Source organism: Bombina bombina, chromosome 7 (assembly GCF_027579735.1).
Source record: "Bombina bombina isolate aBomBom1 chromosome 7, aBomBom1.pri, whole genome shotgun sequence".
Taxonomy (NCBI): Eukaryota; Metazoa; Chordata; class Amphibia; order Anura; family Bombinatoridae; genus Bombina; species Bombina bombina.
The window spans coordinates 174,344,089-174,371,976 of NC_069505.1; the positions used below are offsets into that span (position 1 = coordinate 174,344,089).

General features: G+C 38.5%; 1 long non-coding RNA gene across 1 annotated transcript; it reads right to left on the reverse strand.

Annotated features, from left to right (window-relative positions):
* Positions 1 to 1,467: 1,467 nt before the first annotated feature.
* Positions 1,468 to 14,711, reverse strand: LOC128635810 (uncharacterized). Its single transcript, XR_008398594.1, has 2 exons — positions 14,678 to 14,711; positions 1,468 to 1,592 (listed from the first exon to the last, which is right to left on the reverse strand). It is a non-coding gene; the product is annotated as an uncharacterized LOC128635810 (long non-coding RNA).
* Between the last annotated feature and the right edge of the window lie 13,177 nt (positions 14,712 to 27,888).

A 27,888-nucleotide genomic window follows, 5' to 3' on the forward strand; every position in this document is an offset into this window, starting at 1 on the left:
GGTGGCGGCGATGTTGGGGGGGGGGCAGATTAGGGGTTAATAAATATAATGTAGGTGTCGGCGATGCTAGGGGCAGCAGATTAGGGGTTCATAGCTATAATGTAGGTGGCGGCTGTGTCCAGTCAGCAGATTAGGGGTTAAATAATTTTATTATAGGGTTTGCGATGTGGGGGGCCTCGGTTTAGGGGTTCATAGGTAGTTTATGGGTGTTAGTGTACCTTGTAGCACTGTAGTTAAGAGCTTTATGTTCCGGCGTTAGCCCATAAACTCTTAACTACTGACTTTTTTATGCGGTAGGAGTCTTGGAGGTAGAGGCTGTACCACTCACTTCTTCCAAGACTCGTAATACCAGCGTTAGGCAAATCCCATTAAAAAGATAGGATACGCAATTGACGTAAGGGGATTTGCCGTAGCCAAAAGTCGCGGAAGAAAAGTGAGCGGTACACCTGTACCTGCCATACTCGTAATACCAGCGGGCGTTAAAAAGCAGCGTTAGGACCCCTTAACACTGCTTTTTAAGGCTAACGCAGAACTCGTAATCTAGGTGTTGGGTAGTTAAGCGCGGCAAAAGCAAACTACTCTGACAGCTGCATGGTCAAGATGAAATGAGGTCAGTCACGTCACTGGCACAAACTGACGCTGATTGCGCACAGTTAGAATGAAAAAAAAAGGCTTTTGCATTGCCGATATTTTACTCATTCCGGCACCTGCTGGGTGTGCAAAACTAAGACTGGGACAGAATGAACATTCGGGTAGGACACTGGGACAGCGTCTCCAAACAGGGACTTCTGGTAAACCTATTTATACAGCACATTTTGTTTGGATTAATTTTATATGATAAACTATCATGTGTGCTACACATACGGGTTGCATAATAAATATATATTTATTGAATGCAGAACATTATTTTTAGCAAGTTTAGATCACAGACGAATAGTTTTAAACATGTGACTCACTTGAAGTGGTTAATTCTTTGTGTGATGTGACATCACACAAAGAATTAACCACTTCAAGTGAGTCACAGTGAGTGCAGAGTAAACGTTGCTGGAGGGCTCCTACCTTCTCTGTTCTACTAATTGTGTGCCACGAGGGAGTGGTGCCAACAAGCCTTGAAGCTATAACAAATGGCAGCGCTCAGCTACCAGAGTGCCATCCCTTCATCTCTGGCTGTTGTTACTTGTAGTAAAAAAAAAAAGATGGTGGGGGGTAGCGAATGGGGAGGGGTTGCTGGAACAACTTAGACCAGTAAACTTTTGCAAAGCAAACTGCCTCTCTGCAGTGTTGCACGGTGCAGTCAGTCAGGAAGAGCTGCGCACCAAAGAAGGAAAAATGGTAAGGGAGGGACTGGGGCTGGACAGCTAAGCTGCGCAGCGCAAATAGCCTCCTTTGGTACCGTAAAGATTAGACTTCAAGACAATGAGACTGAAGCACAGTAAAGTGGGTCAAATAAAGTTTGTGCTGCATGGAAACAAACAAAACAAAAAACATCTTTATTCATGTTCTGAAGTTGGGCCCTCCCTGAGTGAGGGACCTCCTAGGTCTGGTCGTGGTCGTGACCTCTGCATCACAGTTAGTTCCGCCCCTGTTCGATGCTGCAAAACAATGAAGCATATTAGATAATAAAAGTAAATTAGAAACTTTATTAAAATTGTAGATTCTTTCTAAATAAAACAATTTTATTGCTCCAAATTTGGTGCGAAGTATTGCTCCAAATTTGATGCAAAGTATTATACTATCACTAACTAATCAAATTGCTCGATACTTGTGTTATTGATCCCTCATCAGAACTTGTAAGTGCCATTTGTTACATTGTGTATTATACTTTGAAAGTATGTATATGTGAAATTAGTATTAAAGTTAAACATTGATGATGACATTAGGACACACAGTGTGATATTTTAGACAATGATTTTAAAATTCGAATGATGCCTGATTCAATATAACCTTAAGCTGATAGTTTACTTAACATTAAACTGTCATGATTCAAATACAGCAGACATTAAAACCACCTATTTATTTTAATGCTATTTTCAGTGTTTTTCTTCATTCTCTTGAATTTCATTTTCATTAAGAAATGTCATTTTATATGCCAGCCCATTTTATAACATGTGTGTAGGGGTGGAGTTTAAAACTAGACTGCAATCAGGAGGGGTTACACAGGTGCAGAGAGAAAATTGGCCCAGCTCTTACAATATCTATTTGCAAATAAATACATATGATACCCTGATTACATGTTATATTCGCATTTATTCATGCTCAGAATAATAATATAATCATATCATGATTTATAGAAATACAAATACATGAAAAATAAAAGATCAGCTTTAGAGAAATGTGCTTGTTCACGGACAGTAATGAAATGATATAAATAAAGTTGGAAAAAACAGAATATCTGCGACATTGATGACTCTTATTTATCAACTGTGCGATGCTCATCGCTCCGTACTTGAAGCACGTGTTTTTGACAGACTTTTTAATAAATAAGGGCGTTGTATGTAGATTTGTGCTAGCGATGTCTGGCGAGTGTATTGACTAAAGCGAATGCGTCGAGATTGATGCCATGATAAATAGGCCCCTATGTGTGTTGGGTTAGAGCAAACTCAGAGCTGTGGTTAACCGTTTTGCAAAACAAAAAAAGTGTTACAAAACACAATTAAAAATAAATTTCAATGAACAGTTATAATCATAATAACACCATCTAATAAAAATTATTACAAAAAAAAAAGGTTATAAGGGCTCAAACATATAAGTTCTCAGGTGTTAGAAAAAAAGGCAAGCAAAGGGCTTTCAGATTAAGATACATAAATTTACATGTCTAAAGTTGGATTTGTATACATATACCACACACACACACACACATATATACACATATACACACATACACACATACATAAATAAATACACTCACCGGCCACTTTATTAGGTACACCTATTTAATTGCTTGGTAACACAAATTGCTAATCAGCCAATCACACGGCAGCAACTCAATGCATTTAGGCATCTAGACATGGTGAAGACTACTTGCTGAAGTTAAAACCGAGCATCAGAATGGGAAAGAAAGGGGATTTAAGTGACTTTGAATGTGACATGGCTGTTGATGCCAAAAGAGCTAGTCTGAGTATTTAAAAAACTGCTGCTCTACTGGGATTTTCAAGCACAACCATCACTACGGTTTACAGAGAATGGTCCAAAAAACAGAAAATATCCAGTGAGCGGCAGTTGTGTGGAAAAAAATGCCTTACTGATGTTCGAGGTCAGAGGAGATTGGGCAGACTGATTCGAGAGGAAATAAATGCAACAGTAACTCGAATAACCACTCAATACAACCAAGGTATGCAGAATACCATCTCTGAATACATGTCGAACCTTGAAGCAGATGGGCTACAGCAGGAGAAGACCCCACCAGGTGCGACTCCTGTCAGCTAAGAACAGGAAACTGATGCTACAATTCCCACAAGCTCACCAAAATAGGACAATAGAAGATTGAAAAAATATTGCCTGGTCTGATATGTCTCAATTTCAGGTGGGACATAATTCAGATGGTATGGTCAGAATTTGGTGTAAACAAAATGAAAGCATAGATCCATCCTGCCTTTTATCAACAGTTCAGGCTGGTGGTGGTAGTGTAATGGTGTGGGGGATATTTTCTTGGCACACTTTGAGCCCCTTAGTACCAATCGTTTAAATGCCACAGCCTACCTGAGTATAATTGCTGACCATGTGCATCCCTTTATGACTACAGTGTACCCAGTTTCTGATGGCTACTTTCAGCAGGATAATGCACCATATCACAAAGCTCAAATTATCTCAACCTGGTTTCTTGAACACGACAATGAGTTCACTGTACTCCAATGGCCTCCACAGTCACCAGATCTCAATCCAATGGAACACCTTTGGGATGTGGTGGAACAGGAGATTCGCATCATGGATGAGCAGCCGACAAATCTGCAACTGCGTGATGCTATCATGTCAATATGGACCAAAATGTCTGAGGAATGTTTCCAACAAAGTGGCCTAATAAAGTGGCCGGTGAGTGTGAATGTGTATGTATATATATATATATATATATATATATATATATATATATATATATATATTTGTGCAAAAAAAACATCAGATATAAGTAGAAATATTTATTTAGGAATAAATAGAACATATTCTGGTATGTGAAGAACATTGGAATGGGAAATATTTATATTTTCATGTTGGGTTAGTGCACTTGAGAATATGAGATTGTGTTTGTTTATGGTGGAAAAGGTTATCGCACGCACAATATTGTAAGTTTGGCTTTTTACACGTCAGGTTAGTGCATGAGCGAAAACAGTTTACTTTAAACTCATAATACAAGCGCAACCCAACGTGCAAAAAAGCTGACTTCTACCCTAGTTAACACTCTAGCGGGAGCATTAAATAGTGCTCCACTTGTAATCTGGCCCTTAATCTGTATCGTTTATTGAGTTGTGTCCCTTAAGCTTAACCATCTACTGTGTTTAATGTCCCTTTAAGCACAACCATCTATTGAGTTTAATGTCGCTTTAAGCTTAACCATTTATCTATTGAGTTAATGTTCCTATAAGCGTAACCATCTATTGAGTTTAATGTCCCTTTAGGCATAACTATTTATTGAATTTATTGTCTTGCCCATGTAGAATTCTGGAATCTTACCAAATGTATTTAGTGACCATTCCCTCATTCACTGTGACCGTAAAATAAAGCCCATTAAATCAGCTCTTAAAATTATCACGCTAGGTCATTTCGGAACTTTAACCCCCAGGCATTCCAAAATAACATTTACAATATACTGTGGCACAGATTATCCCAAATACCTGACCCAGACTTGCAAGTGGACTTTTCTACTCTTCCATCAGGTCTGTAATGTCTGTGCTGAGCTCCGGAAGCTCAGACTCAAGGGAGCGCATCTGCCTTGGGTCTTAGATGACCTCCAAGTTGTTCAGATACAGGGACTCCTTATAGTAAAAATTTAGACAACAGGCTCCCAAGATTATTATTTATTTGTATAGCGCCGCCAAATTCCGTAGCGCTGGGTACAATGATAGGGGTATACAATGACAAAGATTTGTGATAAAATATAAAACATAACAAAACTAAACAAATCTAGTACAGGAGGAAGAGGGAACTGCTCCGGAGAGCTCACAGTCTATAGGTTTAAGGTGCAGATGCATAAGGTTGGGGTAGCTTGTTACATTGGTTGTATTTGCAGCAGTGGGTCAGGCAGTTCATGTACATGTATTAGTTTGGTTCGGATGAGGGATGGAGAAGAAATGGTAAGCCTCTCTGAATAGGTGAGTTTTCAAGGAGCGTCTGAAGCTATATAAGGTAGGAGACAGTCTTATGGAGCGGGGTAGAGAGTTCCAGAGGACAGTAGCAGCACGTGCAAATTCTTGGAGGCGGGAGTGGAACGTAGAGATAACAGGAGTGTAGAAACGTAGGTCACAGGTTGATCGAAGAGGACGGGATGGGGAATATTTAACAATGAGAGAGGAAATATAGTTGGGAATTAGACTGTTGAGTGCTTTGTAAGTTAGGGTTAATACTTTAAATAGTATTCTGGAGTGTATGGGGAGCCAGTGTAGAGACTGGCAGAGCGGAGCAGCTGATGCAGATCGGCAGCTTAGGTGGATGAGTCTATTCATAATAGATTGGAGGGAGGAGAGGCCATGTTTTGGAAGGCCATTTAGGAGTATATTGCAATAATCAATGCGTGACAAAATGAGGGAATGAATAAGTATTTTGTAGTTTTATGAGTAAGGAAAGGAGGAATTCTGGAAATGTTGCGTAGGTGTGAACGGCAGGATTTGGTAAGCGCTTGTATATGTGAGTTGAATGTGAGTTCTGAGTCTAGTGTGACCCCAAGACAGCGGACCTGGGGTGAGGTGTTGAGAATAGAGTCTCCAACCGCCAGAGAAATGTCAGGTGTTGGATGTCTTGAAGAGGGGGATATAAGAAGCAGCTCAGTTTTAGACAGATTGAGTTGGAGGTAGTGTGAAGACATCCAAGAGGAAATTGCAGAGAGGCAGCCAGAAATCTGGTTGAGTAAAGAGGGAGAGATATCAGGAGAGGAAAGATAGATTTGGGTATCATCAGCATATAGGTGGTACTGGAATCCAAAGGAGGCTATAAGTTTTCCAAGGCAGGATGTATAAAGAGAGAAAAGCAAGGGGCCCAAGACAGAGCCTTGCGGTACTCCAACTGAGAGAGGCATAGGATCACAAGATATGTTGTTAAAGGAAACTGAAAACGAGCGGTTTGACAGATATGATGCAAACCAGAAGAGGGCTGTGTCTCGGATGCCAAATGAATGTTGTATTTTTAGGAGGAGAGGATGGTCAACTGTGTTAAAAGCTGCTGACAGGTCAAGAAGAATTAGTTAGGAGAACTGGCCTTTTGCTTTAGCTGATAACAGGTCATTTGTTACTTTAGCAAGAGCGGTTTCTGTTGAGTGTTTAGAGCAGAAACCATATTGTAGTAGATCAAGTAAGGATTTAATTGTGAGAAATTGAGTTAGCCGATTATAGAGTAGTTGTTCCAATAATTTTGAAGCAAAGGGAAGTAAGGAGACTGGTCGATAGTTAGAAGGCGTGGAGGGCTCAAGCGAGGGCTTTTTTTTAGGATTGGTATGATTGACGCATGTTTGAAGGTGTCAGGAAATGTGCCAGCTGTGAGAGATTGGTTAAAGAGATGAGTTAGGGTAGGGGTTAGTGAAGCAGAGAGAGAGAGGGAATAAGTCGTGAAGGAATAGGGTCAAGTGGGCAGGTTGTGAGATGCGCCAAGGATAGGAGTGCAGAGACTTCTTCCTCTGTTACAGGAGGGAAGTAGCATATATTTTTGTTCATAGGAGTGGGTAGGATTGCTGGGTTTGAGGGGTGTGAGGTGTAGATCTCTTTTCTAATGGTGTCAATTTTATTTTTTAAGTGATCAGCAATAATTTGAGCAGTGAGGTTGGTAGTGGGCGGGGGGGCAGGCGGACGTAGTAGGGAGTTAAAGGGACATTATACACTCATTTTTTCTTTGCATAAATGTTTTGTAGATGATCTATTTATAAAGCCCATAAAGTTTTTTTTTTAAATAAATGTATAGTTTTGCTTATTTTTAAATAACATTGCTCTGATTTTCAGACTCCTAACCAAGCCCAAAAGTTTTATGTGAATACCGTCAGCTACCTTCTCCAGCTTGCTCCTGTTTGTGTAAAGGGTCTTTTCATATGCAAAAGAAGGGGGAGGGGGGGAGTGTCTTATTTGCCACTTGCAGTGGGCTTTCCAGCTACCTTTTCAACAGAGCCAAACTGACAGCTTCTAAGTTTTTAAACAGTTTTATACTGGATTTTTATATCTGTATCTGTGCATCTTATTCTTTATAGTAGTGTCTATTACATGCAGTTATATGAAAATGAGTGTATACTGTCCCTTTAAAGGTTGAGAACAGCTTTCTGGGGTTGGATGCATGAGATGACACAAGGGAGGAGAAATAAACTTGTTTGGCCAGGCTGAGCGCAGAGTTGTAGGACTTAAGGGTGAATTTATAATGCTGGAAATCAGCACAGGTGCGTGATTTCCTCCACTGCCGTTCAGCAGCCCGTGAACTTCGCTGAAGATATCTGGTCTGTTTAGTGTGCCACAGTTGCCGTCGAGTGATTGATGTAAGTCGAAGAGTGGAGGGTGCAGTTTTGTCAAGTGTTGATTTTAGTGCCGAATTATACTGTAGAGTCACGAGGATTGGACAAGAGAGGGATGAAATGCCAGAGAGCTCAGTTGAGTGGAAAAGTCTGTGAGATCCAAGTCATTTAAATTCCTGTAAGGCAGCAGTTTTTTGGGGGCTTGCAAAGATGTATCAGGTAGAGTAAGAGAGAAAGTTAGTAGATGGTGGTCAGAGAGAGGAAAGGAAAGGGTAAGGGAATTGGAAACAGCACAGAGATTTGTGAAGACCAGGTCTATGGAGTTGCCTTCACAGAGTGTTGGAGATGTTGTCCATTGGGACAGGCCTAAAGAGGTGGTAAGGGATAGAAGTTTAGAGGCAGCAGACATGTTAGGTTTATCAAGGGGTATGTTGAAGTCCCCTAAGATGAGAGAAGGGACATTACAAGAGAGAAAATGTGGAAGCCAGGCTTCAAAGTGGTCCAGAAATTGTGATGCTGGGCCAGGGGGCCGAGAGATAACTGCAACACGAAGAGCTATAGGGGAGAAGAGGCGAATAGCGTGAACTTCAAAAGATGAGAAGGAAAAAGAAGGGGGGTGAAGGAATACAGTGAAATGTACTGTGCGGGGACAGGAGAATTCCTACTCCTCCTCCTTGTTTGTCTCCAGGCCTGGGAGTGTGATTGAAGTGCAGGCCGCCATAGGACAGAGAGGCTACAGCAGTTGTGTTAGAGGAGGAAAGCCAAGTTTCAGTGAGGGCTAACAGGTTAAGTGAACGTGAAATAAATAGGTCGTGAATAGATGTAAACTTATTGCATACAGAGCGTGCATTCCAAAGGGCACACGAGAATTGGGGTGAACTAATAGAGGTGCAGTTAATGAGGTTTAGAGGGTTACGTGGGCAAGGTGTATGAGGTGTCATTTGGGGTAGTGATCTGAGAAAAGCAGAGGGTGGACCTGGGTTAGGTGAGACATCCCCAGCTGCAAGAAGAAGAAAGAACACATTGTTGCTTATAAACAACTGCGTAACACCTGCACTAGGCAAACCAAGCTAGCCAAAAACCTCTATTTTTCAGACCAGCTGAACAGTAATCTGTCCAACCCAGCCAACTTCTGGAGTGTGATCAAAAACCTGTATATCCCCTTAGCCACACACTGCCCAAAAGTATAAAACCAGACACTGAGATACTAAAGTGCCACATAGCCGTTTCTAACTCATTTAATAACCATTTTGTCAAATGCACCACCTCCCAGTTTGGTAAATGTAAAAGGGAGAATGTAAAAGAGGTTAATATCATAGACTCAGCAACTCTCCTCCCAACCAACAGTACAAATAAATGTAGTTTCGTACCTGTATCCACTAATGAAATCACAGATTATCTGCAAAACCTAGAAATGAGCTCTCAGTCTAGCCCCTGACCATTTACCCTCTATGCTCCTAGAGTACCGGCTACTAGAGATGTGTAGGCCAGAAAATGTTGTTTTAAATAAAAAAATTTGTTTGGAATATTCAGGGAAATTAATTTCCCGAATATTTGGTGGCTGCGTTTTTCGGTTTTCATTTTTTTTTTTTTTAAGCAAAGCAAAAATCTAATTTTCGTTAAATATTTACATTCTTTTTTTAAACAAATGTAAAACAAATTCATAGCTTCAGGTGAAAAGTTTATCTGTAGCTGCAAATACTTAATCTTAACTAACACGGTCCTCCTCTTGCCAGAGCCCCGGCTGTGCTAACAGCAGGCTTAATGCTCTTGGTTCTCAGGAACTGCACTAACTTTAATAGTGTAGAGGGGTAGTTTGCAATGTGGGGATGTGGCGGTTTAGGGGTTAATATTTTAGTGGGTTGCTTTGTGGTGGGCTATGTGGTGGTTTAGGGGTTATTAGAGCAGGGGCCTTATGGCAATTCAGGATAGCCCGCGAGTATGGGAGTTTGTGTTTTTCTTTTTAAACCAAAAACAGTGCAGTAAAAATAGCAAAAAACATACAACAGTAAAACACAATAAAGTAAATAAATCTTTATCCAAAAGTACAAAACCATAATTACATAACAAATGATCCATAGTACAAAACCACAATTACACAACAAATTATCCATAGTACAAAACCACAATTACACAACAAATTATCCATAGTACACAACCATAATTTCACAACAAATTATCCATAGTACACAACCATAATTACACAACAAATTATCCATAGTACACAACCATAATTACACAACAAATTATCCATAGTACATAACCATAATTACACAACGAATGAACCTAAGTACACAACAAATTAACCTAAGTACACAACCAAAATTACACAACAAATTAATCTAAGTACAAAACAATAAACAAGTAAAAAAAACAACTAAAATACAAAACAAAAGACAAGCACAAAAACAAAACATTTAACAAAACAGCAGTAAATAACAGCACTAAACAACAAATAGTTTTAACTCACCATCTGAAGTCTTCATAAAATTTAATTCAAACAAAACTGAAGAATAAAGGGCGCGTGGCTATGCAGCGGCCATGAACAGTCGCACTTTATGAAGCTCTCTTTACTTGCCTCAACAATTTGCTATATAATCAGGAATATAATCAGGAAGATTAGTCCCACTCTACCCTATAATTGGGTTATCAACCTACAGAATTATACAGATTACTGGGACTGTTCCTCCCGGACCTTCAGAGACCTGATTTAGCCCGCTGGGAGTGTTGGCGGCAAACCTCATACAAACTCCTAAACCCCCCGGCCGCCCGGGTTACAGCAGCTTCAAACATAGTGTAAACTTAAGCTCACGCTACTTATAGCCTATTTGAAAGATGGAAGAGGACCAGTACCCTGCGATACAATTACTCCTTGTACAGTTGGAGCTGCAGATGCAAAATTGCTTCCAAGATCTCTTACATGTGATTCGTGACCCATGTGGGAAGAGAGACACAGATGTCACTGGAACAGAGAGGGAGGAAGAACCGGCTGCACATCGTGAAGAAGAACTGAATATGCCAGAGCCTCACATTCACAGCATTTTCTGCCCCACGGCATCTGAAAGGCACTCAGATATACATGGGATAGCGCTGGTTCCTGCTGCGAGGCAGCCGATCGTGGAGGACTTGGAGATTGCTATGGCAACATGTGGTGCTACAAGGCCTCTCCCCATACCTACGCCACACATAGAGCATAACCCAACCGCCATACTCAGCCTATTTGCGGACACTGTGAGTACCGTAGCTGTCACATACAAAGGGACACTCACTTTTGAAAGACGCTTCCAGAGACTCAGTGAAGTCCTTAAGTCTCACTATCATAGCGCTGTACCAACGAACCTGAGCATTGCAGCAAGTTTAGAAAAGACTCTGGGACACTTGCTTCCCCCCTAGTTTCATAGCTGATGGGGTGGGTTGAAAATCAGAATGTACTGATGTGGTCTGTCTCCCTCTTTCTTCCCTCGATGTCATCCCCTCCTTTTCTTTGTTTTATTTTGTATATACTCTTTTGTTTGCAGCCTGACATAGATTTAGATAACATCTTCTGCTGGGTATTCAGCTTTTCGCCTATCATCTTTGTTGTGGAATATACAGGCATGCCTCCAACCATATATCATTCCCCTCATGCGTGCATTTGAAAATTCAATGAGATAGTTTATATACATCTGATGTGGAAAATACGGTCTATGTTTTTAGCAACTGTATAGTATATCACTCTCCTTAGCTTATATCTTAATTTTCAATATCTGGCCAAATTTAAGGGACATAGTGGCTAGGTCCAATTTGCACATAACTAACCACTCCAGGCTACTTCATGTAGTGGAAGGATAGTGCTCACTACATCTCACGTGAGACCTAGACTGTACACCTAAAAACTGTACATCTATATTTAAATCTATTTATTTTACTCTATTGTGCTTCCCCAAACCTACAGATACCCCCCCCCCTTCTTCTGATCTGTGAAAAACAGGATTTCACGTATGCCTTGCTACACAGTTTGCCATTTAATTATATTTGGCATTATATTATTTAACCTAACAGATACGTGGTTATTAAACATGCTACCAGAAAGTTAAAAGCACAAGCCAAATTTTAACAGGTCTCTCCTAGTTATTAGACGTATTTAGGTCCTGCACAAAGTAAACCAAAATAGAGAACATGAGGGGACATCACTGGACCTTTAACTTTTACCTCGCAAATATAGCTCTTTCTATAACCAACTATGACTTGCTGGAAGGGATTAATGAGGTTTTAGAAATATCCCTTCATATTTGTCATATGGTGTGCCACCTTCCATTAGATCAATATAACCCCCTCTAGATGCCTAAAAATACCAAGAGTTTCTTTATTTTCCTATAGTTCATTTCTTTTTTCCTAAGGTAATAAATAGTTGAAAATATGCTGTAGGGTCTTGTAGTTATCCTTACTACATTTGTTTCACAAGGAGCTAGCTTACTATTGTTCCTTATAATCTCCACTAGATGCCCAATCGTATGGTGAGCTTCCTCATATTGTACTGTTTCTATATTTAATGTACCCTATACCCATTCCTATGGCCCACATACTTTAAGTTAAATAATTGAACCAAGAGTGGCCTTCCTAACCCTCACTAACAGCATCTTAAATTATGCTTATGTTGATATCTTATTTATTATTTCCCTATGTACCCAGTTTACAGCTACTACGTTCATATAACTGCGAGCTCAATATTGGCCCCTTAATTGTCTATACAATAATTAGAATGCCCCCCCCCCCTTTAATTTAAAGCAGCTTTTGCCCTCTGATCTCCCCCAACCCTCCACTTACCATTACTTACTATTTAATATAAGGGAAAGAAAAGGAAAAAAAAAAGAAAAACTTAGGTTTCATTTATTAGCATCCTGTTTTACCATTGACACTGGGATTGTTTGTTTTTTATGAATATGTCTCAATTTATATTTTCAGCTTACAAGTTATTACTTTCAACTGGCTAGTTCTGAAACTAGACAGCCTCTCATTGTCTTATAATTATAATGCCTTAGCCTGACAATTCCTAGTATGTCTATTGTTTATTGCTTTCTCTGTTTTGTCAATGTACAAAAACCTTAATAAAAAATGTTCTTAAAAAAACCAAAAAAAAACCTGAAGAATAAAAGCCAAACAAATCCAGGAAGCGATAAAAAAAAAAAAAAACACAAGTATGGTCTTTCTTTCTTCATCAGATGTAAAGCAGAAGGGGCCGACGAATCCTCTGGTCCTTGGCATCAGCTCCTCTGGTCTTCTGTGTCAGCTCCTCAGGTGCTTGGGGCAGCAGACGCTCCTTCTCTGTGGTGGCGGGACCTCTTCTTTATCCAACCAATCTTCATGCTGTTCGGCAGCACACTAATATTTTTTTAGGCAATTCTATTGTCTGATTTTTTTAAATTTATCAAATCAGCTGTTAGAAGAATTTTTATGTTTTTTTTAAATTAGCCCATAGGAAAAAAGTATTTCCTATGGGCTAATGCCAATAGCATGGAAATCGGTTACATAGAGAAGAGGTCCCACCATTGCTGATAAGGAGCCACTGCCACCACAAGGACCAGAGGACCCAACGAAGAGGAGCTGATGCCAAGGATCAGAGGCGCTGCCAAGGACAGGAGGATCTGTCACCTTCTGGATTACATCTGGTGACCCGTCAAGCATGGAAACGGATGGGAACTGAGGACCTGCACTTTTTTTCAGGAGGAACCAAGTTCCCCATGGAAAGAGAACAGAAACGCTTCAGTAAACATTGCTGCTGCTGTTGAGAGGAGCTGGAGCACAGTCTGGCTAGAGGGATAGTGAGATCCTCTAGTAAAGGACAGTTACACTTCCTACAATACACTAAATGCAAGCCTGTCAGCGGTCCTGCTGTGTGATTACATTTTATGAAGACTTCTGATGATTTAATCTGGCGAGTTGAAAATATGTGTTGTTTACTACTGTTTTGTTTTCTTTGTGCATTTTTTTTGTATTTTGGTTGTCTTTCTACTTTTTTATTGTTGTGTACTTAGGTTAATTTGGGGTGTAATTATGGATGTTTACTTTGGATAATTTGTTGTGTAATTATGGATGTGTACTTTGGATAAGTTGTGTAATTATGGATGTGTACTTTGGATAATTTGTGGTGTAAATATGATAATGTATTTAGGTTAATTTATGGTTTAATTATTTGTGGTGTACATATGGTTGTAAACTTTGGATAATTTGTTGTGTGATTATGGTTGTGTACATTTGTACCTACCTACACATTACATCTTCAATATATGTGGCGATGCTGCTTGGGAAATATTGCTACCTACTGAGATGTATTGTAAAATGCCTCTCTGCAAGACTGCCTTCAAACACCGATTTCAGTCCTCTTGAATATTTCACTGGCAATCTCATTCCCATGACGGACCCCTTTTGAATATATTGGCACATTGTGGCTGTTTCGAACATCAGGGCCACAGTCTGTCTCAGCCTTAGCTACACTGATCGGCATTTGCTAGAGGGCACATCACCCCAGACTCAGCCTCAGATCATTAAAGGACCATTAAACTTGACATTTCAGCATCACATAACATAGTTCAATATTGCAAGTGACACATTGCAATATACATTCATTATTTATTTTGCTTAATTTTGCTGTAAAATACAATCTGGAAATTGTGCTTGTTACACATTCTGCCAGAGAAGCTTGGGTTAATACTTTTAGGCAAGTTATGTGAATCCCCACCTAACATTCAGCTAGATTACGAACGCTTTAGAGAAATTAACGAACGCCACAAAAAGCTCCGTTATTTAATTTTCTATAGTGCGGCTATTACAAGTTTGCAAACATACAACATTTGCGTGCAAAATGGTTTCCGTAATGCAGCTAGGGTTGCCAGGTGCCCGGTATCTGATGGACACTGCTTTGAAATAGCTCCTGCATTATTTTTTGTTCCTGTTGTGCAGGGCACTTGGGGAAAAAAATCCTCATGCTTAAATTCTAACACTCCCCGTGGCCCATGCTGGGTTAAGCTGCAGAGTGTGCCCCCTCCCCTGTTAATGTCATCTTACATTTGACAGGTTCCCGGTTGCTGTTGGGGGCGGGGGTCTACACAGAGAAGAACGGAGTGAACTGTTTTTACTTTCTCCTGGTCCTGGACAGAAAGGAACTGCCCTCTTCCCTAACGGTCCTGCTGATATGTGAGCTGTAATATAGTTTGCAGTGTCACATTTCTTTAGCTTAATAAAACAAACTGTTTAACCCCTTATCTGCTAGATGGCTGTGTAAAGGAGATGTGCAGTCTTCTCTGCAGTTTAAGGGCTTAAAAAGTGTGTTAGTTTAAAATGTACAGTCATTTTAATTTCCTGATCACCCTTAAAACATTAGATACAAATTTTTTATTGATTGCTTTTGAATAGTTTTCTCTAACATTCACTTTACTTATTTCTGGCATAAAAGAATGTAATATATATATATATATATATATATACATATATATATATATATATATATACATATATACATATATGTGTGTGTATATATATATATATATATATATATATATATATATATATATATATACATATTTATATATATACACATACATATGTGTGTGTGTATATATATATATATATATATATACACATACATACATATATGTGTATATTTATTTATATATATATATATATATATATATACACATGCACAAACACACATATATGTATGTGTGTATATATATATATATATATATATATATATATCTGTGTGTGCGAGTCATCTTCCACCATCTCTCCCCCCCCCTTTATATAGTGGGTGTCCAGTATTTTTAGGGAGGTCACCTGGCAACCCTAAATGCAGCCCCACGGATGTCTATAGGGTAATAAAAATACAGTTTAAACCTAACACCCTAACATAAACCCTATGTCTAAACACCCCTAATCTGCCACCCCTAACATCGCCGCAACCTACATTTACAGGTATTAACCCCTACTCTGCCGCCCCTAACATCGCCGCCACCTACCTACACTTATTAACCCCTAATCTGCCGCCCCAATGTCGCCGCCACTATACTAAAGTTATTAACCTCTAAACCTAACCCTAATGTAACCCTAACCCTAAGCATAACCCTAAGCATAACCCTAGCGTAACCCTAAGCATAACCCTAACGTAACCCTAAGCCTAACCCCACCCCCTAACTTAAATATAATTAAAATAAATCTAAATAAACCTTACAATTATTAACTAAATAATTCCCATTTAAAACTAAATACAAACTTACCTGTAAAAAAACAAAAAACTAAGCTAGCTACAAAATAACTAATAGTTATATTGTAGCTATCTTAGGTTTTATTTTTCTTTCACAGGTAAGTTTGTATTTTAACTAGGTAGACTAGTTAGTAAATAGTTATTAACTATTTACTAACTACCTAGTACAAATAAATACAAAGTTACCTGTAAAATAAAACCTAAGCTACCTTACACTAAAACCTAACATTACAATAAAATGAAATAAATTAAATTAATAAAATACAATTTACTAACTTACAAAAAAAAAAAAACACACTAAATTACAAAAAAAATGAAATTATCAAAAATAAAAATGAATTACTCCTAATCTAATAGCCCTATCAAAATAAAAAAGCCCTCCCCCCCAAATAAAAAAAACCCTAGCCTACACTAAACTGCCAATGGCCCTTAAAAGGATGAAGACTTCTTTCCGCTTGGATGAGGACTTCACCGGCTGGATGAAGATCGAAGAGGCCGCCTGGACGAAAACTTCTTGCTGCTTGGATGAGGACTTCGCCGGCTGGATGAGGATGGATGTCCGGACTTCAATAACTGTAAGTGGATCGTCGGGGGTTAGTGTTAGGTTTTTTTGGGTGGTTTTTTTTTAGGTTTTGGGCAGTAAAAGAGCTAAATTCCCTTTTAAGGGCAATGCCCATCCAAATGCCCTTTTCAAGGCAATGTTTAACTTAGGTTTATTTAGATAGGTTTATATTTGGGGGGTTTGGTTGGGTGGGTGGTGGGTTTTACTGTTGGTGAGGGGGTGTTTGTATTTATTTTACAGCTAAAGAGCTGATTTCTTTGGCCAAATGCCCCGCAAAAGGCCCTTTTAAGGGCCATTGGCAGTTTAGTGTAGGCTAGGGTTTTTATTTTGGGGGGGCTTTTTTATTTTGATAGGGCTTTTAGATTAGGAGTAATTCGTTTTTATTTTTGATGATTTCATTTTTTATTTTTTGTAATTTAGTGTTTATTTTTTTTGTAAGTTAGTAAATTGTATTTTATTAATTTAATTTATTTCATTATATTGTAATGTTAGGTTTTAGTGTAAGGTAGCTTAGGTTTTATTTTACAGGTAACTTTGTATTTACATTAACTAGGTAGCTAGTAAATAGTTAATAACTATTTACTAACTAGTCTACCTAGTTAAAATAAATACAAACTTACCTGTGAAGTAAAAATAAAACCAAAGGCTAACAAGCCTTGTTTTCTTACCGCTCACTTAAGTCAAAGCTGGTATTACGAGTTTTCTTCAAGCCGGCGTTAGCCTCAGAAAAGTGAGCGTTGAGCAAAATTTAGCTCCACATCTCACTGTAATACCAGCGTTGCTTACGGTAGTGGTAAGCTGGCAAAATGTGCTCGTGCGCGATTTCCCCATAGGAAACAATGGGGCTGAGCTGGCTGAAAAAAAACCTAACACCTGCAAAAAGCAGCGTTCATCTCCTAAAGCAGCCCCATTGTTTCCTATGGGGAAATTAATTTTATGTCTGCACCTAACATCTTAACATGAACCCCGAGTCTAAACACCCCTAATCTTACACTTATTAACCCCTAATCTGCCGTCCCCGACATCGTCGCCACTTACATTATATTAACCCCTAATCTGCTGACCCCAACATCGCCGAACCCTACATTATATTTATTAACCCCTAATCTGCCCCCCCAACGTCGCCGCAACTATATTAAATGTATTAACCCCTAATCTGCCTCCGCCAACGTCGCCGCCACTATAATAAATTTATTAACCCCTAAACCTAAGTCTAACCCTAACCTTAACACCCCCCTCACTTAAATATAATTTAAATACATCTAAATAAATTTACTACAATTAAATAATTATTCCTATTTAAAACTAAATACTTACCGATAATATAAACCCTAAGATAGCTACAATATAACTAATAATTACATTGTAGCTATCTTAGGATTTATATTTATTTTACAGGCAACTTTGTATTTATTTTAACTAGGTAGAATAGTTATTAAATAGTTATTAACTATTTAATAACTTCCTAGTTAAAATAAGTACAAATTTTCCTGTAAAATAAATTCTAACCTAAATTACAATTACGCCTAACACTACACTATCATTAAATTAAATAAATTACCTACAATTACCTACAATTAAATTAAATAAACTAAAGTACAAAACCCCCCACTAAATTACAGAAAATAAAAAAAAAAGAATTACAATTTTTTTAAACTAATTACACCTAATCTAATCCCCTTAATAAAATAAAAAAGCCCCCCAAAATAATAAAATTCCCTACCCTATACTAAATTACAAATATCCCTTAAAAGGGCATTTTGCGGGGCATTGCCCCAAAGTAATCCGCTCTTTAACCTGGAAAAAAAATCAGCCAATAGAATTCTATCAGCCAATCGGAATTCAAGGGACGCCATCTTGGATGACATCACTTAAAGGACCAGTCATTCAGACATCGGCCGTCGGATGAAGAGGATGCTCCGTGTCGGATGTCTTGAAGATGGACCCGCTCCGCTCCGGAAGGATGAAGATAGAAGATGCCGTCTGGATGAAGACTTCTGCCGGTCTGGAGGTCCTCTTCTGGCCGGATAGGATGAAGACTTCTGCCCCTCTGGAGGTCCACTTGTGCCCGGCTGGGTGAAGACATCTCAAGGTAGGGTGATCTTCAAGGGGGTAGTGTTAGGTTTTTTTAAAGGGGGAATGGGTGGGTTTTAGAGTAGGGTTGGGTGTGTGGGTGGTGGGTTTTAATATTGGGGGGGTATTGTTTTTTTTTTGTACAGGTGAAAGAGCGGATTACTTTGTGGCAATGCCCCGCAAAAGGCCCTTTTAAGGGCTATTTGTAATTTAGTATAGGGTAGGGAAATTTATTATTTTGGGGGGCTTTCTTATTTTATTAGGGGGATTAGATTAGGTGTAATTAGTTTAAAAACATTGGAATTCTTTTTTATTTTCTGTAATTTAGTGTTTTTCCCCCTGTAATTTAGTTTATTTAATTTAATTGTAATTAATTGTAGGTACTTTAGGTAATTAGTTTAATTATAGTGTAGTGTTAGGTGTAATTGTAACTTAGGTTAGGGTTTATTTTACAGGTAAATTTGTCTTTATTTTAACTAGGAAGTTATTAAATAGTTAATAACTATTTAATAACTATTGTACCTAGTTAAAATAAATACAAAGTTGCCTGTAAAATAAATATAAATCCTAAGCTAGCTACAAGGTAACTATTAGTTATATTGTGGCTATCTTATGGTTTATTTTATAGGTAAGTATTTAGTTTTAAATAGGATTAATTTATTTAATTCTAGTAATTTAATTTTTTTTAATTTAAATTATATTTAAGTTAGGGGGGTTAGGGTTAGATTTAGATTTAGGGGTTAATAAATTTAATATAGTAGCAGCGACGTTGGGGCAGCAGATTAGGCGTTAATAAATGTAGGTAGGTGTCGGCGATGTTAGGGATGGCAGATTAGGGGTTAATAAAATTTAACTAGTGTTTGCGAGGCGGGAGTGCGGCGGTTTAGGGGTTAATACATTTATTAAAGTGGCGGCAATGTCCAGTCGGCAGATTAGGAGTGAAATAATTTTATTATAGTGTTTGCGATGTGGGTGGGGGCTCGGTTTAGGGGTTAATAGGTAGTTTATGGGTGTTAGTGTACTTTTTAGCACTTTAGTTAAGAGCTTTATGTTCCGGCGTTAGCCCATAAAACTCTTAACTACTGACTTTTAAATGCGGTAAGAGTCTGGACAGGAGAGGGTCTACCGCTCACTTTTTCAAGCGATCGTAATACCGGCATTAGGCAAATCCCATTAAAAAGATAGGATACGCAATTGATGTAAGGGGATTTGCGGTATGCTAAAATCGTGGAAAAAAGTGAGCGGTAGACCCTCTCCTGCCTGACTCTTAATACCAGCGGGCGTTAAAAAGCAGTGTTGGGACCCCTTAACCCTGCTTTTTAAGGCTAACGCAAGACTCGTAATCTAGCCGGTAGTTAATAATTTTAAGGTTTATTTAGATTTATTTTAATTATATTTAAGCTAGGGGGTGTTAGACTTAGGGTTAGGGTTACGATAGGGTTAGGATTAGGGGTTAATATATTTATGTAGAGTTAGTGATGTGGAAGGTAAGAGGTTTGGGGTTAATAATTTATTTTAGTATATTTCGTTGTGGGGGGCTTGCGGTTTAGTGGTTTATAGGTTTTTTTATAGCGGCAGATTAGTGGTTAATAATATTTAAATAGTGTTTTTGATGCGGGAGGGTAGTAGTTTAGGGGTTAATAACTTTAGTATAGTGGCGGCGATGTTGTGGAGCGGCGGAATAGGGGTTAATAAAAAAATTGTGGCAGAGATATCGGGAGCAGCAGATTAGGGGTTAATACATTTATTATAGTGTTTGCTATGTGGGAGGGCCTCGGTTTAGGGGTTAATAGGCAGTTTATGGGTGTTAGTGTACTTTGTAGCAGTTTAGTTATGAGTTTTATGTTACAGGTTTGTAGCATAAAACTACTGACTTTAGATGGCGTTACGGATCTTGTGGTTTAAGGCTGTAACGCTCACTTTTTTAGCCTTACCACAAAACTTGTAATACCGACGCTATGGAAATCCCATTAAAATCCATAATTTTTACGTGTGCGGTACAGGCTAAAAGGTGTGCGGTACACCTATGACAAGACTTGTAATAGCGGCGGTGCTGTTTTAAAGCTGAAAATGCCATATTGTCAGTGTTACAAGCCGCAACGCAAAACTTGTAATCTATCTGTATGTCAGCAGTCAATTGCTGTTAAAAGGTAGATTATCAGTTTAGCATTCACAATGATGATAGGAAAATCATTCTCGGCAATAACAGTAAGCATACAAGGTAATTTACGTGTTAATATTATTATAAATACATAAATATATATTTACATTTACATTTAGATAAAGAATAGAAAGGAAAATGTGTCTGTCTGTTTAAATAACTGTTAATTAAAGGGACACTCAACACCAGAATTTTTGTTGTTTAAAAAGATAGCTAATCCCTTTATTATCCATTCCCTAGTTTTGCATAACCAACACAGTAATATTAATACACATTTTACCTCTGTAATTACCTTGTATCTAAGCCTCTGCAAACTCCCCCCTTATTTCAGTTTTTTTGACAGACTAGCATTTTAGCCAATCAATGCTCACTCCTAGGTAACTTCACGTGCATGAGCTCAATGTTATCTATATGAAACACATGAACTAATGCCCTCTAGTGGTGAAAAACTGTCAAAATGCTTTCAGGTTAGAGGCGGCTTTCAAGGTCTAAGAAATTAGCATATGAACCTCCTAGGTTTAGCTTTCAACTAAAAATGCCAAGAAAACAAAGCAAAATTGGTGATAAAAGTAAATTGCAAAGTTGTTTAAAATGACATGCCCTATCTGAATCATGAAATTTTGTTTTGAACTTCACTGTCCCTTTAAAGTATTACTAAGTAACTAAGCTGAATCAGTGCTAAATCAGATTAACCCCTTAATGACCGCAGCACTTTTCCATTTTCTGTCCGTTTGGGACCAAGGCTATTTTTACATTTTTGCGGTGTTTGTGTTTAGCTGTAATTTTCCTCTTACTCATTTACTGTACCCACACATATTATATACCGTTTTTCTCGCCATTAAATGGGCTTTCTAAAGATACCATTATTTTTATCATATCTTATAATTTACTCTAATTTTTTTTATAAAATATGAGGAAAAAATGGAAGAAAACACACTTTTTCTAACTTTGACCCCCAAAATCTGTTACACATCTACAACCACCAAAAAAATCCCATGCTAAATAGTTTCTAAATTTTGTTCTGAGTTTAGAAATACCCAATGTTTACATGTTCTTTGCTTTTTTTGCAAGTTATAGGTCCATAAATACAAGTAGCACTTTGCTATTTCCAAACCACTTTTTTTCAAAATGAGTGCTAGTTACATTGGGACACTGATATCTTTCAGGAATCCCTGAATATCCATTGACATGTATATATTTTTTTTTAGAAGATATCCCAAAGTATTGATCTAGGCCCATTTTGGTATATTTCATGCCACCATTTCACCGCCAAATGCGATCAAATAAAAAAAATTGTTCACTTTTTCACAAATTTTTTCACAAACTTTAGGTTTCTCACTGAAATTATTTACAAACAACTTGTGCAATTATGGCATAAATGGTTGTAAATTCTTCTCTGGGATCCCCTTTGTTCATAAATAGCAGACATATATGGCTTTGGTGTTGCTTTTTGGTAATTAGAAGGCTGCTAAATGCCACTGCGCACCACACGTGTTTTATGCCCAGCAGTGAAGGGGTTAATTAGGGAGCATGTAGGGAGCTTGTATGGTTAATTTTAGCTTTAGTGTAGTGTAGTAGACAACCCCAAGTATTGATCTAGGCCCATTTTGGTATATTTCATGCCACCATTTCACCACCATATGCGATCAAATTTAAAAAAACGTTAAATTTTTCAAAATTTTAGGTTTCTCACTGAAATTATTTACAAACAGCTTATGCAATTATGGCACAAATGGTTGTAAATGCTTTTCTGGGATCCCCTTTGTTCAGAAATAGCAGACATATATGACTTCGGCGTTGCTTTTTGGTAATTAGAAGGCCGCTAAATGCTGCTGCGCATCACACGTATATTATGGCTAGCAGTGAAGGGGTTAATTAGGTAGTTTGTAGGGAGCTTGCAGGGTTAATTTTAGCTTTAGTGTAGAGATCAGCCTCCCACCTGACACATCAGACCCCCTGATCCCTCCCAAACAGCTCCCTTCCCTCCCCCACCCCACAATTGTCCCCGCCATCTTAAGTACTGGCAGAAACTCTGCCAGTACTAAAATAAAAGGTTTTTTTAATTTGTTCTTTTTTTTTTTAGCATATTTACATATGCTACTTTGTAGAATCCCCCCTTAGCCCCCAACCTCCCTGATCCACCCCCAAAACAGCTCTCTTACCCTCCCCCTCTGCATTATTGGGGGCCATCTTGGGTACTGGCAGCTGTCTGCCAGTACCCAGTTTCAAGAAAAAAACGTGTTTTTTAAAACAAAAATATAAATTCTGCAGTGTAGATTCACCCCCCCTAACAGACAAACCCCAACACCTTAATTGATTTATAATTAAAAAAACTTTTATTCCCTTTTGTATGCTTTTTTTTTTTACTTTATTCTGTAGTGTAGCGGTTCCCACCCGCTCCCTCCCCGTGCACGCGCCCGCCCCCGCCCTTCCGTGCACGCGCGCGCGCCAGTGCGCGCCCCCGACCGCCCACGCCCACGATCCCGCCCCTCCTGCAAGTCGCCAAGGCCATCGATGGCCACCACCCGCCTCCCACCAGCCTCCCACCCACCAACGCCGGTAAGCCAACAATCTCCGGTGCAGAGAGGGCCACAGAGTGGCTCTCTCTGCACCGGATGGCTTAAAAATGTTATTGCAGGATGCCTCGATATCGAGGCATCACTGCAATAACCGGAAAGCAGCTGGAAGCGAGCAGGATCGCTTCCAGCTGCTTTCCAGACTGAGGACGTGCAGGGTACGTTCTCAGGCATTAACTGCCTTTTTTCTGAGGACGTACCCTGCACGTCCTCAGTCATTAAGGGGTTAAAGGGACAGTAAAGTCAAAATTAAACGTTCATGATTCGGATAGGGTATGTAATTTTAAACAACTTTCCAGTTTACTTTTACCATCAAATTTGCTTTGTTCTCTTGGTATTCTATGTTGAAGGCTAAACCTAGGTAGGCTTATATGCTAATTTCTAAGCCCTTGAAGGCTGCTTCTTATCTCAGTGCATTTTAAAAGCTTTTCAAAGCTAGACTGTGCTAGTTCATGTGTGCCTCATAGATAACATTGTTTACTCCTGTGGAATTATTTATGGGACCTCACTGATTGACTAAAATGCAAGTTTGTAAAAAGTACTGTGATAAGGGGGCAGTCTGCAGAGGCTCAGATACAAGGTAATCACAGAGGTAAAAAATATATTAGCCCCTTAACGACCAAGGATGTGCCAGACATGTACTTCAAAAACTGGATACACTCAGATTCAATCTCACACACACTCAGATACTCTCTCACACACTCAGATACTCTCACACTCAGATACTCTCTCTCACAAACCCACACTCAGATATTCTCTCTCTCTCATACACACACTAAGATACTCTCTCTCACACACACTCAGATACACTCACACACTCAGATACACTCTCACACACACACACTCATACTTTCTCTCTCACACACACACTCAGATACTCTCTCACACACTCAGATACTCTCACACTCAGATACTCTCTCTCACAAACCCACACTCAGATATTCTCTCTCTCATACACACACTAAGATACTCTCTCTCACACACACTCAGATACACTCACACACTCAGATACACTCTCACACACACTCATACTTTCTCTCTCACACACACACTCAGATACACTCTCACGCACTCAGATACACTCTCTCACACACACTCAGATACACTCACACACTCAGATACACTCTCACACACACTCATACTTTCTCTCTCACACACACACTCAGATACACTCTCACGCACTCAGATACACTCTCTCTCACACACACTCAGATACACTCACACACTCAGATACACTCTCACACACACTCATACTTTCTCTCTCACACACACACTCAGATACACTCTCACGCACTCAGATACACTCTCTCTCACACACACTCAGATACACTCTCACACACACTCATACTTTCTCTCTCACACACACACTCAGATACACTCTCACGCACTCAGATACACTCTCTCTCACACACACTCAGATACACTCACACACTCAGATACACTCTCACACACACTCATACTTTCTCTCTCACACACACACTCAGATACACTCTCACGCACTCAGATACACTCTCTCTCACACACACTCAGATACACTCACACACTCAGATACACTCTCACACACACTCATACTTTCTCTCTCACACACACACTCAGATACACTCTCACGCACTCAGATACACTCTCTCTCACACACACTCAGATACACTCACACACTCAGATACACTCTCACACACACTCATACTTTCTCTCTCACACACACACTCAGATACACTCTCACGCACTCAGATACACTCTCTCTCACACACACTCAGATACACTATGTATCTTACACATATACACACACATATATACACTCTCAAACAGACAGAGCAATTATCAGTGTCAGTACTACATAGTATTATTTGTTTAACCCCTTTGAGTGAGTCACTAATTCTTATTCTTCTCTTTTATGTAATTATCTTTTGCATTCTGGCTCTTTCCCCACAGACACATAGACAGACAACACATAAAACACAACATCTTGCTCAAAACATTCTAACAACAGAGTGCATCACATTTACCAGCTGGATCTTATGACCCAACCAACACTTACTAGGGGAAATATTACCACGCTTCTTCTAATACTATCCTATTACAAATAATGGCAGTGGCATTTAAGGTGAAGGTATTTTTGAGCAGAACAGCAAAAAAAAAAAAAAAAAAAAAAATGCTGTTTCTTCCCCTCAAGTAAAGGATATGTACAGTAGCATCTTGAAGCTAGGGTTGCCACCTTTGTTCACAAAAAAATACCATCCTTGCTAATAAGTATAATTAATTATGCAAATGTGACATCACAGGAAGTGAAATCACAGATTGTAACATTTACAGTTTTGCACCCAAAACCAAAAAGGAAGGAAAATAATAAAATAAGGTTGGGAGAGAAAAAAAAATCTATACATTTTCACTAAATAAACCTAGAACATAATAGCTGCATGTTATATGTACATATGAGAGTTCAGACCAGACTTTAAAATACCTGTCAGTTGTATGCCCATATTAAATGACAGATGAAACCCATGCTTGAAAAGCAAATACACACACAGGTACTCACAGACAAGTATATACATACACACACACACACAGGTACTCACAGACAATTATATACATACACACACACACACACACAGGTACTCACAGACAAGTATATACATACACACACACACACACACAGGTACTCACAGACAAGTATATACACACACACACAGGTACTCACAGACAAGTATATACATACACACACACACAGGTACTCACAGACAAGTATATACATACACACACACACAGGTACTCACAGACAAGTATATACATACACACACACACAGGTACTCACAGACAAGTATATACACACACACAGGTACTCACAGACAAGTATATACATACACACACACACAGGTACTCACAGACAAGTATATACATACACACACACAGGTACTCACAGACAAGTATATACATACACACACACACAGGTACTCACAGACAAGTATATACATACACACACACAGGTACTCACAGACAAGTATATACATACACACACACAGGTACTCACAGACAAGTATATACATACACACACACAGGTACTCACAGACAAGTATATACATACACACACACACACACAGGTACTCACAGACAAGTATATACATACACACACACAGGTACTCACAGACAAGTATATACACACACACACACACATACACTGTTACACACACACACACACACACATAAACAAAAACACACACAAACACACACATGATTCTCATCTTCTCTCTCTATATATTTAAAAAAAACTGTATGGTGGTTTCTTCTGCTGACCTTTTGTTCACATCATTTTTATTCATATTTTAAACAAAAAGACACAGCTATTTCTAAACAGAATAAAGGTAAATTAGCTGTTTATAAATAGTAAACTGTCTGGGAAAATCTTCAGAGATATGGTGCATGTGATAAATAGAAACAACACATTGAGTTACTAAGGCAATATTAAAGACTAGTCACACTGAATCAGAATTGTTCTTTCACATAAGGTGGTGATTTTAATATAGTTATCTTGAAGTTGTTTATATGGTTGCTCTCTATGGTTTTATTTAGCCAGATGTGTTTTATTTTAATACTGTGCACATAGTATTTATTTTATATTTGCTTAGAGATGTCCTCATATATTGTGATGAAATTGTAAATAAAAAATGTTTTCTCATAAGACATAAAGGAGCCAATTTATTAAAGCGTCAATCTAAATGCATTCACTGTAGTCAATACGCTCACCAGACATCACTAATGTGAATCTACATTCGACGGTCTTAGTTATCAACACATTTATCAAACTCACGCGCATCAAATTCGGCGCGAATAGCATCAGACTGTTGATAAATAAGAGCATCGATGTCACGGATATCCTTATTTATCAAATGATCTACCCTGAATGTTCATCAAATGAAGACAGTTTTGTCTTCTTTTTGCAACTTTATACCATTTAGTTCCTGTCCATGAACAAGCACATTTCTCTAAAGCTAATCTTTTCTTTTTCATCTGTTAATGTCCTTGAAATAGCTAGATTTATAGTTGAACAAACAATAAATATCATAGAAATTTTCTTTTTTTTTTCTTTTTTGTGGCAAAATCTGATATATGATATTTTTACATAAAGCAATGTATATTTGTATCTCTATAAATCATTATATGCTTATCTAATCTCTTTTAAGGATTTTGCTTCTTGTAAAAAATGTAATTCTATGCTATTCTTAGATTTACAGAACACAACCACAACGCACACACTCCACCACAGCGGTTTTGTGGTAAAAAGTGTTAGGTTTATAACCTGGGCAGTGATAGAACAATTTTATTATTTTCTCACCCTAAACTACAACAGACAACCACAGGAAGTAAAATTGCAGCATATAGCAGAGAGTCTCTTAAAGGGACACTGAGTCCAAATCTTTCATGATTCAGCTAGAGCATTAAATTTTAAGCAACTTTCTCATTTACTCCTATTATCAAATTTTCTTCATTCTCTTGGTATCTTTATTTGAAATGTAAGAATGCAAGTTTAGATGCCGGCCCATTTTTGGTGAACAACCTGGTTTGTTCTTGCTGATTGGTGCATAAATTCATCCACCAATAAAAAAGTGCTGTCCAGAGGGCTGAACTAATAAAAAAGCTTAGATGCCTTCT